Genomic DNA, 18,515 nt, shown 5'->3' with positions numbered 1-18,515 from the left:
TGTAAATAGATGATAATGAAGGCTGAGAAAGGTGGTAAAAATGTTCATTAAGTGTTCGGAATGTGTGAATTGCAGAGCAGAGGTACAGATTGATAAGGGGACTACCTGAGGAATGTGGCAATTGCCTTCAAAAGGGAAGGGGGTGGGGTGGGGGGGGGGGGCGGTGCAGAAGTTTGGGGCAAGATGGAAAACAAATTTGGAGTAGTGGAAAAATAGAAGTAAGAATAATAAGTGATAAAAATGGATGAATGAGATCAGAGAAGAAATAAAATAAATGGAAATAGGGTGGAAGTGGAAGGGAGAGTTCATGCTCTGAAGTTGTTGAACTCAGTGTTCAGTCTGGAAGGAAGGCTGTAAAGTGCCGAATTGGAAGATGAGGAGCTGTTCCTTTAGTTTGCATTGGGGTTCACAAGAACATTACAAAAGGCCAAGGGTGGACACATGGACAAGGGAGCAGGATGGTGTGTTTTTCTTTGCTTTAAGCTCTGACGGAGGGTCATCCAGCTTGAAGATAAAGGGGGGGCAGTTCAGAACGGAGTTGAGGAGGAACTTCTTCACTCAAAGGGTGGTGAATCTCTGGAATTCTCTGCCCGTTGAAGTGGTGGAGGCTGCCTCGCTAAATATTTTTAAGAAGCGGGTTGATGGGTTTTTGATAAGAGAGGGGATTAAGGGTTATGGGGAGAGGGCGGGAAAGTGGAACTGAGCCACGACAGATCAGCCATGATCTTATTGAATGGCGGGGCAGGCTCGAAGGGCCAGATGGCCTACTCCTGCTCCTATTTCTTATGTTCTTATGTTCTTATGTTCTTATGAAAGGTTGGCTCTATTCTCTCTGCACAGATGCTATCAGTCCTGCTGAGATTTTCCAGCATTTTTCTGTTTTCGTTCCAGATTCTGGCATCATAATATTTTGCCTTTATCTGCCTGTCATTTGTTGATTTTGGACCCCTATTCTCCTGCATCTGCCACATCTGACTTGGTTGTCTTGAATAGGTCCAGTCAGGGAATTATACCCAGCTCCCAGAGTCTGTCACCAGGGGCTTATAGTTTAAGGGGCACCACTCCACATCTAGTATGGTTGACCATGAGTTTCTCCCACTCTTACCACCAGCCATTGGTGTATTTGGAAGAATTTGCAGGTTGACACACACAACCTATTTGACCCTGCCATAAACTCACCTTCAAGTCCTGGGGTGAGACATGAACCCAGAACTTCTGGTTCAGAGGCAGTGGTACTACCCACTGCACCACAATACCAAGGACTGGAATACTTCAGCACTACCTCTGAACTTTGTGCTTAATTTTCATTTATCATTGATTAGGGAAAGAAATATCTTGCATACTTATAGCACTTTGCATAACTGTGGGATATCCAAAAGCACTTTGCGGCTTGTGTAGCACCTTTGAAGAAGAGTTACGGTTGTGATATAGCAAACGGGGGAATTAATTTGCCCACAGTGTGGTTTCACAAATGACCAGATAGTCTCTCCTCAGTCACTCCAGTTCAAAATGATCAGCTCCATGCCTCAGCTCACCTCCCACTAAGACCCTCATCCACACCTTTGTTACCTTCAGACTTGACTGATACAGGGCTCTCCTGGTTAACCTCCCATCCAAGGCTCTGGTGCCATTATGTTCCCCCTGCGTTCACTCAACTGCATTGCCTCGCAGTGCAGCAACACTTCAATTTTACAATTCTCAACCTTCTTGTTCAAATCTCTTCCTGGCCACATCTGTCCCTATCTCTGTTATCTCCTCCATTTCTAAAACCCACGGAGACTCTTGTTCTTCTGCACTTATAGCCTTTTGTGCAAATCCAGTTTTCATCCTTCAACCATTGGCTTCTGTACCTTCAGTTGTCTTGGCCCGAATGTCTGATATTCACTCCCTAAACCTGTTTGTCTCTCTACACAAATCTCCAGCAGTCCCTTGAAGCAAGGAAGGCACTTACCACAGAGTATACCATGGCAGGAGCTTGCACGTTGAGTCTATTAACATGGGGAGGATGTTGTGCAGCAGCTCTAATGTAGCTAATGAGGAAATGCTTTGCTCTAACTGCTGCCATGGGCATATCAGAAGGAATTTGCAACACTGCTAATCAAATTGTTTGGCCACATTATGAACACATCTCCCCTGGACATTAAGTCCTGAAGTAGCTTAGTAGTAGGCATGCTAGCACAAGACATCTTTCTTTTGCTTTAAGATCCTCCTTAAAACCTACCTCTTTCATCAAATGTTTGGTTATCTCTCTTGATTCCTCCGTTGATAGGATCAGTCCTTTACTGTTGTCGCTGCTATGGAGTCTCTGCAAATGTTTTCACTCCACTAAAGGTGCTTTACAAATGCAATTTGCTAACATCAGAATGGCAACATGTGACACATTGAATCTGTTGTGTTACAACTAATTGGTACACATTAACCATCAAATTGGTGGGTGATTTGCCAGATTTTTAGAGCTGTAACCGCTTAAAGCAAGAATTCATTTTCTGTTTCTTGAATATTGACCTTTAGATTTTTTTGAAACCTAATTTGATGTAGTTATGTTGTGTAAAAATATAATTAAGTACTATTAGCTGGATAAATAGTAAAGAAAACAATTATTTATTGTACTTTAGAACCTGACATTATGGTGGGATCCATACAGCATTAGTTCCAGTGAACTGGCTTTGGAGCTGAAGGTGTGTGCCAGTAACTAACTGTTGGGAATGATTGCCATATGTATCTACCAATTAATTTTTCCATTTCCAAGGACAATGCTGACTTAACTCAGGAGGAGATTATATATGGACAGGATCCAGGAAATGATGTATTGTGGAGGACCGCTGAATTTATATATGTGGTCAGATTGCAAATGTGGACAGGAAGGATGTTTAAGGCAGAGCAACAAGTCATGAACAGGGCAATTTGTCCCCTCAGTCCTGATCTATGAGAATGAGCCAAGAAACTCAATCAATAATGTTTCATCAGTATTGTAATGGAAGGATTCTGAAAATTTCAACTCACCAATTGTGAAACTTCAACAACATGCGTTTAATACAGTGCTTTTAATGCAGTAGAAACTGCTCCATGTGCCTCACAGGCAAATGTTGTTATCAGACAAATTTTGAGGCAGAGTTAGAGATAGATATTGGCATAGGTGACAAATAGCTTCACCATGGAGACTTTAAGCTGAGTTTGAAAGGAGGAGTGAGAGAGAAAGAAAGTGATGGAGGAGGGAGAGAATTCCGGAGCTTAGGAATTAGACAGTTGATTACATAGATGCCATTGGTGGAGTTATGAGAATCAGAGATACACAAGAGGCTAAAATTGGAGGGACACAGACATCTTAGTGGACTCTAGGGCTGTAGAAGATGACATGGATAAAGAGTGATGAGGCCTCAGAGGGATTCGAATATGAGGATGAAAATTTTAAAATCAAGGTGTTCCCATGCATCTGTGGCCTTCTTTGTCTAAGTGGCAGAGGTCGCATGTTTGAAAGGTGCTATGAGTTGCAGCAGTGTGCCTTTTATATGGTATAAAGTGCTGCCACCATGCATCATTGGGTGGAGGGAATGAATGTTTAAATTAGTGCATGGCATGCCAGTCAAGCAGGCTGCATTTTCCAGGATGGTGCTAGCTTCCTGAGTGTTATTGGAGTTGTAGTCATCCGGGCAAGCGGATAGTATTCCATCACACTCCTCAGTTGAGCCTTGTAGGTGGTGAACAGACTTTGCGGCGAGTCAGGAGGTGAGTTACTCGCCTCAAAATTTCCAGCCTTTAACCTGCTCTTGTTGCCAGAGTATTTATATGGCTGGTCCAGTTCAGTTTCTGATTCATGGTAACCACCAGAATATTAGCTCAAGACTTAATGTTGTCCAGGTCTTGCTGTATAGGAACACATACTGCTTCAGTATCTGAGAAGCTGTGACTGGTGCTGAATATTGTGCAAATATCAGCAAACATCCTCACTTCTGACCTTATAATGAAAGGAAGGCTATCAGTAAAGCAGCTGAAGATGGTTGGGCCTAGATAACTACCCTGAGAAATGCCTGCAGTAATGTCCTGGACCTGAGATGATTGATGGTCAACAACCACAATTATCTCTCTTTGTGCCAGGTATGACTCCAACCACCTGATTCCCAAAAACTCAAGTTTTGCTAGAGCTCCTTGATGGTACATTTGGTCAAATGTTACCTTGCTGTCAAGGGCCATCAACCTCACCTTTCACCTTATGAAGTAAAACCTCCCTATGCCCCAAGAATCCAGAGGGCTGGGCAAGCTTATTAGATGTGTGCCCTCCTCAGTTTTTCATATTCACTTGCCGATCACAGGACCCACGTAGTGGGAGAGGGAAATGGCACATCTGGAGCTATGCGCAGAAAGCTGTCATGTTACCTGTTACCTCAATGGCCAGAATTTGTTCTGAAGCCCTCAGTTTGCAACGAGAATTGCCGAATAGGAATGGTGGTTGCAGTGAAAGATGGGACTACGGTGCACATAATAAGCAGATACTATATGTGTAAGGCTGTGTCTCTTGAGGGAGATTCATGTCTGAACAATACTGAGTGCTTATTTGCTCACCAAGTCCAGTGATCTTTAATTTCTCTGATGCAAGAGGTTATGCTTGAACAGGTTTCCATTGGCAAGTCTCGATGAACAGATGCAATTTTAGAGGTGCTGATATTTCTGTATTAGTAAAGGTTAAATATTGTGCATTTACATCTCCATTAGGTTAGGTCCTTGAGAGCTGCATTCTGGTCTCTCTGCTGCCTCAGTGTGATTATGATTGGTGGGCTTCTCCATTCAGCCTGACCTTGACTTCCCAGCGGGTGTTTAATGATATGCAGGCTTCTATTTGTTATTACAAGAGCTGTGCTTTTGCCTGTGTCCAGAAGCTAAACGAATAGAACAAATTAACCACTAGACGCATTTGGTAGGAAGTACTGGGGAATTAATTGAGAATTAATGCCAATCTGAAATATGTGACATACAGATCAACATAATGGACTCTAGCCGTGGACATGTGGAGAGTAAAGAAGTTAATTTAGATCAATACTGCTGCAATAAAATTCATCAGTTAACTGTATACTCATGTAGTTCACCTCCTTGTGATCACTCACCCTTCACAAATAATATATAGGGCTGACTGGTTGGACAAATGTGACTTGTTTTGTTACTCTACGTTTTACTGCAGTTGATAGCAATATTATATATACATTACTGCCCTTTGTTACTGCAATATAGCAGAACTGATCTGATTTAATTTTTGGCTTGGAATGCAAGTGAGAGAAGAACATTGATTGAAAAGTTCAGCACTCAATCTGACAGACATGCTTCACAGCTCACAAGGAGTTAACAGTGATGAGTGTCACTGGCAAGCCCCAAGGGTGACTTCTATTACATTCAAGGTGCTATATCCGTGCAAGTTGTTGTTGCCATGCCCAAGAATCCTGAAAGTACGATGTTGCAAGAAATAAAGTCATGAGATGAAATGGCGTGCCTCCTGAATTTGCTTATCATTGCTTCAGGTAAAGGCTGCTCATTTGCATTATTCCAGCTTATTATTGTATGGAAGAAAGTTTGTTTAGGGTAATTATACAGACGGCCTGATGTGTTTCTGTATTCTGTCACATAGTTGCATGGTCAGTCATTACTGCTCCTGGTGTTTATGTATGTTTTGCACTTCACATTCCTTTCCAAGGAAGAATGTTTTAATATCTATGAGACATATCCAAAAATGCCAGCTCAAGTCTAAAATATGTTTTTCTGTTTCATTTTCCTCCATTAAATAATGATTTGCATTAATAAATAACAGCTTGTATTTGTATAACATGATAAAATGTGCCAAGACACTTATCAAACAACACCTGACACCGAGCCAGATACGTGCAGTTAAGGGTTGAGGCTTTAGGAGTGAAAAAGAGGTTGTGAGGTGGAGGGATTTAACTAGTGAATTCCAGAGCGTAGGGACCTGACAGCTGAAGGCACATCCACCTAAGGTGGAGCAATTATAATCAAGGATGCTCAGGAGGCCAGAATTAGATAAGCATAGGTGTCATGGAGGGTTGAGTGATTGCAGGAGATTACAGAGATAGGGAGCTGTGTGGGCAGAAAAGAATTGAAAATAGGATGAGAATTTTAAGATCAAGGCTTTGCTGAACTGGGAAGTCAGCAAACATAGGGAGATGGGTGTGTCAGAACATGGGCACAGGGAGATGGGTGTGTCAGGACATGGGCCCAGGGAAATGGGTGTGTCAGGACACGGGCACAGGGAGATGGGTGTGTCAGGACACGGGCACAGGGAGATGGGTGTGTCAGGATACGGGCACAGGGAGATGGGTGTGTCAGGATACGGGCACAGGGAGATGGGTGTGTCAGGACACGGGCACAGGGAGATGGGTGTGTCGGGACATGGACAGCAGAGTTTTGGCTGACCTTAATGCTCCCTGAATCTTAGGATACCCCAAAATCCTTTAGAGTCAATGAAGGACTTTTGAAGTGATCCAGCTGTTGTAAATTTTGAAACTTGTAGCCAACTTACACACACTGACGCACAAATGTAACAATGACCAATAATGTTTGCTGTGATGTTGAGATTGAAAGTGAAGTATTGACTGTGACACTGGAGTGAAGTTCTCTAAAATAATGCCAAGCGAGCTTTTACATCCACGTGTGAGAGCAGAGTAAGCTTCAATTAAGCATCTCACCTGAAAAAACAGTGCCTGCAACTGTGCAGCACTCCCTCAGTGGTATACTGAGTGTCTACCTTGACTTCATTCTGAAGCTCTTAGAGTAGGACCTGCAACCACAGCCATTGATTCTGAGATAAGAGTGCCACCCACTAAACCACAGCTGACATGTAGACCTCTTAATTTGTAGACCTCTTAACATGTAGATTCTTAATTTATATAGCATGGGAGTTAGATTTCCCATCACTGAAATCAATGAATGCCTCTCAAAATTGAAATTGAGGGATTCTTCCAGCTTTCATTAGACAAACGTTACGTTCAGATTAAACCCAGAATGCAGGTTTCTCCATTCGCTCATGAAGAGTGAATGAAAACTGGCAATGGTGGCAAAGACATTCCCATATCAATCAAGCAGATCTCAAGCATTCAAACGTGACCTTAGGTTTCATAACTTACAGCAGTAACAACATTTCAAAAATCCTTCACTGGCTGTAAAGAACTCAGGGGCGTCCTGAAAGCATGAAGCTTGTCCAAAACCCTGCTCATCTCCCCTTCGCTCGCTGACCTCGAGGTAGTTTGGATATTGCAGCCTTCAGCCAAAAAGGGTCTAATCAATGTGCTTGCATCTTGATTAAAGAGCTAGGATCGCTGCTTGACTGATTCCAATTCCCTTTTGGGAACACAAATTCCCAGAATCACAATCCGCTTGCAAATTGAAAGTGAAAAAAGATCCATTCAATCCATGAAGCCAGCCTCTTCTTCATAGAGCAGCCTCACTGAACTCCCTAAAGTGACTCGCTCTGCAGAAAAATAGACGCTGGACTCATAATCCAGAGGCCCAGGCTAATGCTGTGGGACATGGGTTCCAAATCCTACCATGGCAGTTGGTGGAATTTAAATTCTGTTGGGTCATTATGAAATGAGAAGAAATCTATCACCACACATCTGAAATTTTATACTGTTGCTCGGCTTAAAAAGTGGACTCCTTGCCGCCACAAGTCACATGGTCACAGAATTGGCCCTTTGTTCTGGCAGCTACCATCAGGAGTTACAAGAATAATTCCTCTCTGTCTGCAGAACCTCACACCTCATGGTACAGATCCCTTGTAATCAATGAATGGTGGGAAGTACAACTGAACTGGCTCCCCAACCAAAACTATCACAAAAGAGAAAGAATGAAATTCATTGTCGGAACGTTATGACCTCATTGCGCCCACTGTGTGGTGGGAAAATTTTGTAAGATTAGGCCTAAAGCGGCTAGTGGGAATGGCGTCGTTTTTTTCCATTTAACCATGGAAAAAAACTCAGCACAATCGGGAACCCGCGCAAAATGGGAGGGACATTAATTTGCATCTTTTTATATTCGTGGCAATGTAATTTGCGAGCTTCATACCCAATCATCCCACTCACCTGCCTTTACAACCTTGTTCACCACAGCTGGATCAGTCAGGAAAACACCTCAATAAAAGTCAGATTCTGGTGTTTGGGTAGTGAGGATGAGCGAGGAGTTAAGTCTCTGTGTTCAAACTGTTCCATGCTGCTCAAAGGGAGCTGTTTTGTGATATTTGTTGTGTTTCGGGTAGGGGGGGTGCTGAAGGCATGTTGGGGGGGGGGAGGGGAGCTGTTGTTGATCATGGGGTCCAACTTTGGACTGTCCGCATAGACCCAGGTTTAAGTGCTGACCTCGAATCTTAGGGATGCCTCTGGGTCCTAGTGCAGAAGGAAGCACTGTTGCTGGTGGGGGAATGTTCTGGAGAATTGTTGAAGTGGCAATGCTGCAGCCTCAGGAACTGTCAACCAGCTCTGTCTGTAGTCACTAATGTATGGGTTCTGGGTGTGTGTTAGTGGAGGCGGGGGTGGGAGGCTGTGTTGCTAAGGGAATGGGGGGCAATGTTGCTGGGGGGTTTTGAGGGGCTGGAAGGGGGGAGGGGGCTGTGTCATTGGCAGCAGCAAGTGCCCTCTGAAACTGGGCCACACTCTGCAGCCCCTCAGTCATGGCCCTCTGTGACTGGGCCACATTCTCAAGCACTGCCCGCTGTGTCTTGGTGTTGTTCTGCTGGGTCTCCTGCAAGTTCTCGAGCCTCCCAGCCATGGGCCACAGAATCTTGAGACGCCTGTTCAGTCCCTCAGCTGTGGCATTCTATGAGTGGTTTATGACCTTCTTGGACTCTGCTGTGACTTGGCCGTTGCTTGGAACTTGCCACTCATGGAAAGGATCTCCTGCCCCAGACTTTCCACTGTAGATACCATCCTTGCAGTGTTGGACTGGGAGCCATGCAAGACAAGCAATAGCTGGTCCGTCTGAAAGCTTTGGGACTCCTCCCAATAGCCTCGCAGTTGGTCCAGTGTGGCCATCAGCCCCTCCTGCATTCCCTGTCTCTGTTGCTGAAGTGATCTCAGAGGCACAGTATGTAGCCTGGGGCCAGTTGAGTCCTTGCCTCCAGCAGGCCCCACATGCCAAAGGCCTTGGACATTCCCTCCCACACCTCATGTACATCAACAGATGTGTCATGTGTTCCAGAGAGTGACCTGATGTCTCCCCACTAACTTGACATTGATATGAGAGTCTCTGGGATGGTGAATTGCACGGTGAAAGCTGACGGCAAACTGGTGCCGGCCTCAGTCACCAGCTTCCTCCGAGAAGTCTGCCAAACTGTCAAGGGCAGGATGGGTGGAGCAGCAGTGGGGTTTGCAATGCCAGATGGACTGGGTACGCCGAGGTCCCTTCCTGCAAAATAGGACACAAGGTTAGTGCAAGAGAGGGAGAGGAATCTGGACTACATGCAACTTACTTGACATTTCTCCATGGAGGATTGCTAGGTGCTCACTCCTATGCTCCAGCCTGACCATGCTGTCACATCGTCTGCATCCACTTCTCTCCTGCAAGCTCCTGCACCCACTCCTCGAAAGCGGGTGAGGGCTTGGATGCCAAGCTCATCATCCCCCTATCTTTGCCCTCTCCTGGGCATTCTTCTCCTCTGGGGACAGAAGGAGCCATGAAAAATCGGATGGCATGAGTCCTGCAGGATATCAGGAAGTGACCCTCAGAGGGCAAGCGCTGTGAGACTCTTGGGAGGGAGGAAGGAGATGCTTGGTGGTCAGGGGCTGGAAGCATGCAAGGTGCTGGGGGTGGTGGAATCTGGGGGTCATTTAGTGGAAAGATGCTAGATGAGGTTAAACACTCTCTGTTGATGCCTGGATTAGGTCATTCATTTTTTTCCTGCATTGCTTCCCAGTTCTCCTGTCCAGTGCCCTGGCGCTTACACTTGCGGTCACAGCCTCCCAGGCTGTGTTTCCATCACTTCTCCTGGGATGACGTCCTGCTAGAGTGAAGAGTGTCCAGCCTTGCCTCCATTGTCTCCAGCAACCCTGGCCAGATCAGATTCCAAAAATCTGGATGCTGACTTTCTGGAGGCCATTCCTTCCTGCATTGCCTACCTCTCTGTCCATCTTTGGGGTTTTTATGGAGCTGTTTCTCCGTAAGATCAGCTGCAGGTAGTTTGGGCTAGTCAGGTGCCCATTACAGCATTCCAGCAGTTTGCCTTGTTACCATGAAGGGGAAGCCAAGTCACCACCTGCTTGATGGGATGGGGGCAGAATTTGCCCCTCTGTGATGATCGGGGGGGCAGGGGAGAAAGAGGGTCATGTCAAGCAGTCATCGGGGCCAGGGGGTGGCGAGGGAGCCATGAGCAAATGGGTCCAGAGGTGGCCGTGGGGGTTTAAGGAGGTCAGTAATGTTGACAGGAGGCTCTGTAGGGGTAAGAGGGAGGCTGTATTTGGCCGGGTGGGTTCTGCCAGGAGAGCTGCTTTATTTTTCACATTTTCTGCGCACATGCCGTTTGTGGCTCTGATCTGAGCTACTGGCTGTCTGGTGAGTTAAGTCTACCTACTGCCTCTTGTGGCCAGAAATGGTCTAGCCCATAAGATTGCATAAGATTGGAAGAGAAAATTAGCCCGAGAAATGGATCAGGACCTCTCCCGTTTTCTCGCTAGCTGGACATTTAGAAAAAAATCTCGTAAAATTCCGCCAATAATGCCTGCAGAGCTGATTTCAGACACCTGGGACTGTCCAGGTCCATTTCAAAAGGGAAACATTGAAGCAATAGTGGAGTTTTGGCCAGAAGCACAAAAACTGATTGTTAAGCTGCAATGAGCCATTATTGGGCCATGTCACATGACCCAAGCCTCTGGCCTTTTGCACAGCTTTAACATTACACCTTTGGCGCCACAGGCAGATTGCTGTTTTAACATCAACTCGAAACAACCGACAACCTGGTTGAGTGAGCAGCCAGTTACCATCTGTTAACACCTTCAAGCCTGCCCAGTGGTCTAAGAACGGAAAACCTATCATTTTGCAGCATTATTCGTTTTAGGGTGTTTAATGTTCTGGCCTCCAATCAGAAACTCATTGGGATTGAACTCAGCCACAAAGGAAGCATGATCTAGACTTTGACTTCTCTGACTCTGGAAATCATATAAACTAATATTCTTTCTGTAGGTTACCATCAATAGTTGTTTAACTTTTTTTTCTATTTAACTTGCTATACATGTGAGCGTGTAGTGGAGTGGGAAGTTTGAACAGTCTATTCCAGATTTTGAATGTGAAATAAACTAAAATCATAATTGAGTTATTCGTAAAACAGATCACACAAACTGAGAGTTTGAAAAAACTTGCCACAGTATACTTCAACAATAATTCAAAACACCTTCTGCTTTTGTTGAGAAGAATGAAGTACAGCTCATCAATCCTTCCTTTCCATTACAGTTCAGTTAATAAATCTGAAATACAAGACTAGTTTCAGTAAAGGTGAGCTTGAAACTGTCATAAAGACACTTCCAGTTCACTAATATACTTAAAGAAAAGAGATCTGTCAGCCTAACCTGGTCTGACCTACACGTGACTCCAAATTCACAGCGATGTCTTTCTGACTTTTACTCTGAGATGTTCAATTCAAAGGCAATTGGGATGTGTGGCAAATGCAGACTTTGCGAGCAACATTCGCATCCCGTGAAAAAGAAGGGAATTATGCATTTGCCTCTGGAGTACACTTTAACACCACAATCCTACAAATTTATTCCACTCTTCAGCCAAGTGTACTGTTCCCTTTTTTACCTTTGTATCCTAGCGCACTATCCCCTAACTTCCAAATTGTGTCTCAAATTATTGATAGAATGAAACTATTTCCTTTGGTGGGACAGTTGAGAACCAGATAATACAAGTCCGAATTCAATGACCTTGCCCATAACTGGATTCTCTGGTTCCACTGCAGTGAACGGAGATGTGGTTGAGTGCCAAATTCTCCGTTCTCACTACATCTGTGACAGGCCATGAACAGCTGGAGAATGGCGGCCATGATCTTTAAAATGCGAGAACGGCTGTTCAGGAGCGATGTCAGGAAGAAGTCCTTTACATACAGAGTAGTGGACACCTGGAACTCTCCAAATCCTGCTGAAAATTTCAAAATTGAGATTGCCTAACAAATATCTACCAATGTGATGAAACCAAGCAGGGTAACTAAATGTAGTTAAGATACAGATCAGTCTGCTCCAGTTGAACAGTGGAACGGGTTCAAGGAGCTGAAGGAGCAAATCCTGTTCCTATGTGAGGCACATAATCAAAACATGCAAATTTAGCACCAATTATAAAAATGGTCTTGGGGCAGCAGGCCTTTTATTAATTAGTGCTTAATTAATTAATTTGCTGATAATATTAACACATCAATATTAGGCTTGCAACTCATTCCTTTTGATGTTCCTGCGTCCCTGCACCCAAACTGTTCATTTTTAGCATTCAATCATTGACATTGCACCATGACAGTCACAATCTCATTGTACAGAGGGCCCCATGAAACAGAAAATCCAAGGATGATCTTAGTGAATGCCAATTACATTAAAGGAACAATAGTGTTGTCCCTGAGTATTTCACGTAATACTGTAAAGCCCTGGGATAATTGCATTGCTCAGAAAATGATTATTGTGTATTTTAATGATAATGTCCTTTCGTAATGACAGCATAATGGTTACAGACAGAAGCAAGGGAAAAAGAAGTGTCAAGCCAGTAATTATAAAAGCAGAGCGGGGCTCTAATTGTAGTGTAGGATCACAGTAATTAGTGACGAGCTAACTTCACACAAGAACAAAGAATGAACGAGTTGAAAATTGAAGAATGTGAATTTGATGAGTTTCTTAAAAAATCTTTTGTGTCATGAACAATACTGATGATGCAATTTTCCCTGTCATTCTGTAGCATTTCCCCCAAAATCAATGACTGGAATCCACTGTGACTCTCTGCTAGTTGCCTTAGCCCAAATGAAAACCAACACACTGATCAAAGACAACTTAGGAGGTAGTCATATTGCTGCCTCAGTTTAGCTTGACTTATGGCTGCTTGAAACGAATCATGATGTGGAGATGCCGGCATTGAAACAAATCAGCCAGCAGGATGATGCTAAAGTTACAAAAGCACTGCCGAAGTGCTGAAAAGACTGGCAAAATTCATCAAAATGATCTTCTCACACGTCAGGAAAGATCATTTGGATTCAATCCACATGAATTCCAAAAAATAAAAGGGTAGGAATTGCAGTTAGTGAAGGTTTATACCTGAAGTTTCAGGGATCTGTACCATCTTTCACACTATTTTCACCTTAACACAGCTTAGCATCTATGGAAAAAACACATCCTGGACTGTTGTAAGTGCGGGTTAAACATCCCTAAACCGTGCTGTTCAGAGTTCCTGCTCAAAAGATACAGGAGTAGTAAATTTGAGCTTGTCCAGATCCCAAGAATAAGGGAGCATAAGCTTAGAGAGAGTGTAAAAAGATATTGGGAAGGTGTAACACATTGATATTATTTACACAATTAAAAATGATTCTCTTGATGAAGTAACAAAATAGTTCCCCCTGGCTAATTGGAACTTAATGGATTAAGATTCACATTTTAAGGAGACTTGGAGCCTTTATATTTTTGTCACTTCTGGACTCCCCATATGAATATGAAGCTAAGCAAAGTGAGGCTGATTACCTATTTCCCCATTTTTTCAGTGCTGCTTTGAAACATGCTGACAAGAGACATGCTTGAATGGTGAGAAAAATTCTCCCTTCCTCCCTATGGGAATTCACTTCCATCTGTTATCTTTACTTCTGGCCCATTGGAGCTGCTTTCCCAGCCTTTTGCCTCTGCCCTACTCTACTCCACTGTCACTCATCTCACTCTTAAACCTCTACCCATCCTTCCATTTCCATTCTTTCCTGCCAAGGGCAGGTGGTGAGGAGCCCCCTCACTTCACCAGCTTCTCACCTTCTCTTCCCCTTTCCCTTTCTACCCTATCTACTTATCCATATTCCCCTGTTAGACTTTTATTTTTTGCATTCTAAATTCAACTTTGTAAAATGAAGATCAAATCAGAATGTGAACAGAAATTGTCTGTCTGTCTTTCTCTTTATCCACGTCATTCTTTCATTCTGTATCTCTCTCTTTGGGCTGAATTTCCACTTTTGGAAGGAAACAGGAGCCAAAATTGTTCCAGAGATCTGAACCCAACTGACAGTGGTGGGTGGGGGCACTAGAATTATGACTAGTGGAGACAGGTTCCTTGTCCAATTGAGAGTGACAGGTGGAGGGCTAACCTGAGGGCTAACAAAAGCCACTTCCAGTTTCCCACTTCACAATTTGTCTCTTAGCTTGATTACTTTTGTTCAATTGGCTTATCAGAAGCCATGCTAGGACAGTGAAATGTGCTGATGTAATCATGCAGCCTTGCTTGACACCTGTCTGGAAAGAGTGGGCTCGGACTCAAATGCATTGCAAAGGACAATTGCTGTCATACAGACATGTAGGAGTCACAGGATGGTAAGAAATTTGACATCTGAGTCTCTAGATGACTTCCCAAAGGGCTCTACAATTGATGAGGTCAAAGGCTTTTGACAGATAACTAAAGGCCACATGGAGCACTTTGCATTGAAGTGAACACGAGAAAAGTAACTCGTAATAGAGCACAAAAGAAAGACTACAAAAATGCATAACCAGAATACTGTCATTTTTTTACACATGTATCGTCTTCACTTTAAAACTAAATACAGTCAATTTGACTTTTACCTCTAAGTTTTTAAAATATCTCAGATAGTGATTCTTCAATTAGTTTTGAACAGGAACTGCTTAGAACTAAAAAAAACTCAATGATGTTATCGATGCATGCTGGGTATGAGGTGTTCTCCATGGGTGGGATTTTCCGGTTCATTCCAGCCCAAGATCAGAAATTCCCTCTTGATGTCAATGGACCTTTAAATGATTTGTCCAATTTTTTTGTTCCACCTGCGATGATTCCTGTGGCTAATGGGACTGGAATGTTTACCTCCACATGCTAAAATTATATAATCCAAATTTACCTCACGTCACCATGCCTCTGGGCAAAAAATATTCAATCCAAAATTCAGTAGAGGCTGAGGCCTTTAACTTAAAAATGTTAATGAAGCATTAAAAGACATGGGAGACCATTCAGTGGAAAAGTAAAATTATGTCATTATGAAATGCATTTTTTTGTCTCTTATTTTGGTCAAACTCCTATTTTTGGTTACAAACATTTCCGTTACTGTGGCAATAAATGGCAGCTATTATTTTACAGTTGACACAAAATATCAAATTGTGACAAACAAAATTCAAAGATGCAAAGAGGAAGTGTGCACAGATGTAAGACTTTCATTTTGTATTGATATACATTAATCAAAATTAATGGTGCTCTGCATGAAAATGTGGACACGTGTTTTGTGTCTCCACATGAGTAATTTAAGAAAATTTAAATGATATTTTAAACTTGAGTTTTGGGGCTCCTGAGAGCAATGTTTATGAGATCCCTTATATTTAGGCTTATCATACTTCTCTATTTCATCGAAAGAATCCAGTAAATATTCCGGCGATGTGTTAGTGTCGAAGTTATTCTAAAACAAAAGTAGACGAAAAATGAAGAAGGGAACTATGCTTCTTTACTGCTTATCTGAGTGGCATATGGTCTGTTGCTCAATACTTCAGAATTGCTTTGGGGACCTTCAACTGGCTTAGGATCCCCAATTTGAATCTTAGAATTGGATCTTCTGCCAAAGCAGGTGGCTGCTTGGGTCACCCAAATAAAATTCCCAATTAACAAGAGGGGCAGGTGTATGGTGACTAGAAACAGACAGTAGGATTGGTCTCATGACTTACAGGGAGCTTCTACCTTGCTGTCCCTGCAGTAGGAACATAATTTCACTCCCCAGTGTCAGTATCAAATGCTGCTGGGTCAGGTATTTGGATAATTGCAAAATACTGTAGACGCTGGTGATCTGAAATGAAAGCGGAAAGTACTGGAAAATCTCAGCAGGTCTGGCAGTACCTATGGAGAGAGAATCAGAGTTAACGGGTGAATTTTGACTGTATTGCACCTGGTGCAGATTATGTTGGGGCAGTGCCGAATCAGATAATTGCAGGGGAAGGATCTAATGTGTTTAGCCCTCGCGTGAGCCCTCATTGGAATTTCTCTAGCCACTGCATCCGGATGTAATCTGGTTCCTGCCCATTGATGGCAGGAACCAGATTAGCATACTTAAATAACAATTTAAATTGGTTTCTGCTCCCAGGATTCTCTGGCCTTCAGGCATAACAGGGACCTGGCAAAAACCACAACTGGTCTCCAAAAATGGTGACCCAGTGTTTTGGTCATGCTGAGGGACTCAGAGGCCCCTGGGCGGTCAGAGATGTGGCTGGGCAGTGCTATCTGGCACCTGGCAGTGCCAGCATGGTACCCTGGCAGTGTCCACCTGGCACACCTGCCAACTGTCAGGGTGGCACTCCAGAGCAGCGCCAGGAGGCAGTGCCAATGTGCCACATGACACTGCCAAGGTAGGAGGACCTGAGAGGGTGGATCATGAAGGGATGGAGCATGAAGGGAGCAATAAAGGGAGGGTCATGAAAGGGGATCTTTTGGGAAAGCCCCATTGCCATAATGCTGGCGATCTGTGTTCGGGGTTGTGGGGAAACATGTCTTCAATGGGAAGAGGGTTGCAATGTCTGTATGGGGAGGGAGGGAATCTTCAATTTCATTTTGAGATTGGGGTTCCCTGTCAATCCAGCACCCAATCTCTGTGAAGCTGGGCTTTCCAGCGTGTTAAAGCTCTGCCCTTCTTGAACATGTGCAAAACACGTCCCTCTCCCAAAAAGGACTGCGGCAAGATTGTGGTCTGATTCACTCTGGCTTGTTTCCTTACCCAAAATGACACTTGGGAATTTTCGCAAAAAAGAATTAAGGATGAGATTTTCCAGTCCCATCTGGTGCAGGAATTGTAATGGGCAGGACAGAAAATTCAGCAGACTATTTAAAGGTCTGTTGACCTCCAGCAGGAATTCTGGGTCTTGGGGTGCATGCTGGCTGAAAACCTTGCCCTAAGTGTCATAACGACAAGAAAGTCAAAGCTATCTGTTCCATCTTTCAGGCGTGGTTCCACATTCAGTCATTTTTGTGAGAGTATTGAGTTGTTTAGATCCCGATTCTAGGAGCAGCAGGATGTAAACACACTGGTGATCCCATTTGCAAAGCACTGGAGCGCCATTTTGAAAGGGCGTCCAGATCTAATAGTGCATTGAGAAACCCCCTCCCTCCCTCCACGGACATTGCGATCCCCTCCCATCGGTGGAATGTTTCCCATTCCTTCCCCAACAAGGATCGTCGTCATCCGGGCATTGGGGGCCCTCTCAATGGGTCCCCCTTCATTACACCCAAAATGCCCTCTCGACATACCTTCCCCTCATGACCTCCGCAGTGCCCACCATGGCCCTGATATGCCTCTTCTATGGCTCCCCCCCCCCCATCGCCCTTTCATGATTTCAATATGTCCCCATCCATGACTGCCAACATGCTCCACCCTTGCACGTCCCCCTGCAGAGCCCCTCACCATAGCTCTCACTCAGGCCCCACCTCAGTCAGGTCCTATGCCCCTTGGCACTGCCCCTGTCAAACTAGCACAGCCCAACTGGCACTGCTGCCAGGTAGGCACTGCCAGGCTATCAGATGAGCACTGCTAGATGGACACTACCCAGCCATGCCCCTGACTATCCAGCGGTTTCAATGGTCTCCAAGCACCCCAGCATGGCCGTTGTGCCTGGTCTGTGCTAGTGGAGACCAGTTGTGATTCTCACTGGTCTCGCTCGAAGGCCGGAAGTTCTCAGGAGCTGGGAGAATCCAGTGTCGAACGGGCTGTGGATATTTAAATGCTACTTTAAATATACTAATATATATTAATATAAATACTAATATATGGGTGCTATTCGGATTGGCGGTTGGTGACTAGTGGAGTGCCCCAGGGGTCGGTGCTGGGGCCTCAGCTATTCACCATTTATATAGATGATCTGGAGGAGGGAACCAAGTGTATGGTGTCGAAATTTGCTGATGACACCAAGATTGGTGGAACGGCAAATTGTGCGGAGGGTGTGGAGAGTCTGCAGAAGGATCTGGATAGGCTGGGCGAATAGCCAGGAACTGGCAAATGGAATTTAATGTTGGCAAATGTGAGGTTGTCCACTTTGGTAGGAATAATGGTAGGAAGGACTAATACTTACGTGGCGAAAAACTGCAGCATGCGACAGTGCAGAGGGACCTCGGGGTTCTTTTGCATGAGTCGCAAAAACCTAGCCTGCAGGTGCAGCAGGTGGTCAGGAGGGCAAATGGGATGCTGGCCTTCATAGCGAGGGGGATTGAATATAAAAGTAGGGAGGTCTTGCTGCAGCTGTATAGGGCACTGGTGAGGCCACAGCTGGAGTACTGTATGCGGTTTTGGTCGCCGCACTTATGCAAGGATATTTTGGCCTTGGAGGGAGTGCAGA

General features: G+C 44.4%; 1 protein-coding gene across 2 annotated transcripts in view; it reads left to right on the top strand.

Moving 5' to 3' along the window:
• LOC145349910 (receptor tyrosine-protein kinase erbB-4-like) overlaps positions 1-18,515 on the top strand; it is a 1,005,257-nt gene that overhangs the window by 411,195 nt on the left and 575,547 nt on the right. The gene's annotated exons all lie outside the window — the stretch shown is intronic.

Source organism: Carcharhinus amblyrhynchos, chromosome 11 (assembly GCF_965287045.1).
Source record: "Carcharhinus amblyrhynchos chromosome 11, sCarAmb.v2.hapA, whole genome shotgun sequence".
NCBI lineage: Eukaryota > Metazoa > Chordata > Chondrichthyes > Carcharhiniformes > Carcharhinidae > Carcharhinus > Carcharhinus amblyrhynchos.
This window is presented reverse-complemented; position numbering and strand designations above follow the sequence as displayed.